We start from the raw sequence: 3,660 nt of genomic DNA on the forward strand, positions 1-3,660 counted from the left end.
CTGTCCTCAGGATCTGTGTTCACCACTGTAATTTAAATAAAACTCTGTCTTCAAAGCCACACGAATACCAATTCTGCCCTAATAGCACTAGACCTTTCATCGAGAAACACTTTAAACCCTGCTGTAGCCCAACACCCCACACAGGTGTCTCGATTCGTCTCTGCTGTTTTTATTCTCTTGATTCTGCATCAACGCTTATGAACCTCAGACTCGTGAATGACGGTTTTGGACTGGTTTAGGAGAAGAGACAGCGGAGCTGGACACTCTGGGTTCAAACCTCGGCTCTGCTCCTTCTTGGTGAGGTTAACCTTGAGCAACTAGCTGACTCACTCTGGGTCCAGTAACTTTTCCATCAAAAGTGAAGTCCAAAACATTGCCTGTTTTCTCAAGTTCTGGTTTTCACAGACTTGGCAAGCTGTGAATGCTATGTAAGGTTTGTCAAAACAACAACCTCCAAAAATGTATTAGATAAGGTTAAACAACTAAATTAAAAGTGAGAGGGTTTTTAAGTGCTGGGGTGACCTACTAAAAACGTAGCGGAGGACTTTAGTGGGGAGATCGGTGACGGGGCTGAGGAGTTACCCTACATTTGTACTTTTCCCTCTGTGACTGGGCCACCTTTACTTGCTAATCGAAGTTTGCCTGCCACCTTCCCACCTGGAGCCTGAGCTCCAGAGGCTCTGCCTTCCTCCATGGTTACGTTTGAATGGCATGGCTCCTCAGTCCTTGAAGATGACATTCCTGGGTAGTTAAACCGGCAAGAGGCATTTGGGAGGATTCATGTTTCAAAGGGGTAAAGAAAGAATTTAAAATTACAAGTTTTCTATGGTAAAGGGAGTCAGGGCCTGGCTGGAGTCAGGAAGAAGCTCATTTAGAGTTCAATCAGATTGAGGGCAACTCCAAGGCCATCTTGGCCAGTTCCTGTTGCTGCTTTAATTATGATCGTTGTTGTCCACTGAAAGTTTAAACCTTCTCCACCTGGTCTATGGCCATGCCATCCTGAACAAGCCCGAGCCTGTCTAATCTCGGAAGCTAAGCAGGGTCGGGCCTGGCTAGTACTTGGATGGGAGACCACCTAGGAAGACCAGGTGCCACAGGCGTAAAAAATACAAAATAAGGTATTGTAAACTGACAAGGTCTTTGCAGTCTGTGAGGTCAACCAAGGGTTGCCTCGGCTAAACAAACAAACAAACGAAACCTTCTCTACCTGGTTAGTGAATGCACAAAAATAGATTTTAAAAATATCCCGGGGATGCTATCAAATTAATTAACATAATATTTTTTTCAGCAAGCCCAGAAATGTCTAAATTTAGCCTAAAACACTTATCTTTACTCTAATTTCCCAAAATATGACATAGGCATGAGATTCAATGGCAAACAGAAACCAACGTGTCACAAATCTGGGACAAACAAACATCCCAGTGAAGAAAACTGATAAAGCAGATGAGGTGCTGCAGAGAGGCCCCGTTTCCTAAATAGTTAAACCTACACAGAACCTCATCAGGCAGACTACGCAACCTGAGCACCACTCTGCCCTTTTCAGCTAAATCTCATTTACCTCTGTTAAATAAATAAATAAATAAATAAATAAATGAATGAATGAATGAATGAATGAATTATCATTTTAACATTTTACCACCTATTGGTCACCACAGGGGTGGGGGAGTATAAGTTATAGAGAAAGGGTGGCCTTTTTAAAACTCCTGCTATAATAAGATAGGAAGTGAAGACAAACCCATGTGTCTGGCTTTTTCATACTCAGTGCTCCCTAGAATAAAAACACTCTTCGGCGTTTCACCTTCTTGGGGGAGGGTATCAGACAGAAGGGGGATGGGTAGAGGGCAGGAAGAAGGAAACACCTCGTCTTTGAAAGGCGTGCCCCCCTTAGCCCTCATTACTTCTCCTCTTCACCCCATTGCACTCGGGCCCACTGGCGGTCGGTAGGCCAATGTTTAACTAAAGAAGACGTGGGTATCTCTGCTTGTGCCTCAGAAAGGACTGGCCTTGCTTCTAGGCCCTCAGCACCTTGCCTGAGTCTCTTCAGTATCACAACTCATTAGTTTGTCATCTTCCATTATTCTTTCTCTCAAATGTTCTCATGTAGAATTCCCAAGTTCTCTAGCCTGCTAGAGTCATTTTGTTAAGACTGAAATAACTGCTCAAATGACCACTTTGTGAACAGTTCTTATCCCTCCTAAGATTACTAGCAGTGCTTAAGGGTTTATGTTTCTCCTCTGCTACCTGATAATGCTTTCATGTTCCTACTAAATGATTAAGCTCTTTTCTTAAAGTAATCACAATTAATGACCCGAAAGTTTGAAGAGGATCACTCTCCCAGAAGACACAGACAGTGGTATAAAAGTAAAAACTGCCGATAGAAATCCAAGTGTCCTTTATTAAAAGATGACTCGCTTCCTGCTGTCAGTGAAGTACGATGGAGCAAACCATTTTCCTAAACTAGTCAGACAGAAAGACTTAGCCCCGACATCGGATCCCTTTATTGGGTTAAAACATACGAGGCGATTAGATGGACGAGAGATGGAACATGTAAATGAAAAATAAAACTGGCAGAGATCTGGTCAAACTAATATCTAACTAAAAGATTAGGAAGTTTTCAAGGCCGTACATTTGTAATTTTCTGGAATCAGATGCAAGTGGGACAATCGGGAAGGAAAGGGCCATGGTATTGATTTTTGGTGACTATGCTGTACCAGGGGAATTGTAAAGGGAGTTGTGTGTAATTTAATCGAGTTAGTCAGAAACTACGGTCTGTGTGTATCAATAAGTAACAAATGGTTCTGCATAATTCTGTCATCCTATTAATGTTTTATAATGTTTATTATGACAATATAATAATGTTAGGTTTAGATCATCAGTAGGGCATGGACACTTGGAGTTAACACTTACCCTGGAGGACAGAAAGGCTGAGTGCATAGTAGGCAGGGCACCCTTACCTGATGGAATACCAGATGAAAATACGGGGAAGCAGAGAAAAGTGAGACCGGAACTACAGCAGGAGGCTTCACCTGTGTCGTGTGGGGAAAGGACCACTTCGCCGAGAGAAAGCATCAAGGGTGGAAGCCAACGCGAGTCAGCTGGAGTCAAATAAGAGGTAGGAATCTGAGTCACATCCAAGTAAAGACATGGACAGTTTTCCATGGACAGGAGGATGGGGATGGTTTGCAGAAATACAAGGCTATATACTAGGAACAAGGCTTAAAAACAAAGATAGAAATAGATGTGAGAAATGAGAGAAGGATTTGAGAGAGGCAACAGATAGGATTTTACTCATCTTCGAAAATCCCCGTGGAAGCGGAACTCCAAATTTATCGTGAGACAAATCCGGCGGCCGTGGGGTTCTCTCCACGTGGGTGACGGATCCCGGCGGGCGTCTCCCCAGTAAGTGCAGAGGACGCCCGGGGCACGGGACGGGGCATGGGGGGCAGGAAGGGGTAAGGAATCTGACGGTGTTGGCAGGAGAGAGTGAGAGAAGACGTGGCACAGTCTGTGCAGACGAGAAAGTGAACGATAACGGGGCAAAGGTAAAAGAGAGGCCGATGGCCGATGGCATTAGAGGAGAAACGAGCAAGAGACGCGGTTGCCGTGGTCGGAGGTGGGGTGACAGCAGCTGAGATTTGCAGACCCTGGTGAAGGTCTTTG

General features: G+C 44.3%; 1 pseudogene; it reads left to right on the forward strand.

The window, feature by feature from the left end:
* Positions 1-981: 981 nt before the first annotated feature.
* LOC112484687 lies at positions 982-1,100 on the forward strand (annotated as a pseudogene).
* Positions 1,101-3,660: the final 2,560 nt, after the last annotated feature.

This window comes from Pteropus alecto, unplaced genomic scaffold, assembly GCF_000325575.1.
Source record: "Pteropus alecto unplaced genomic scaffold, ASM32557v1 scaffold17, whole genome shotgun sequence".
Classification (NCBI taxonomy): domain Eukaryota; kingdom Metazoa; phylum Chordata; class Mammalia; order Chiroptera; family Pteropodidae; genus Pteropus; species Pteropus alecto.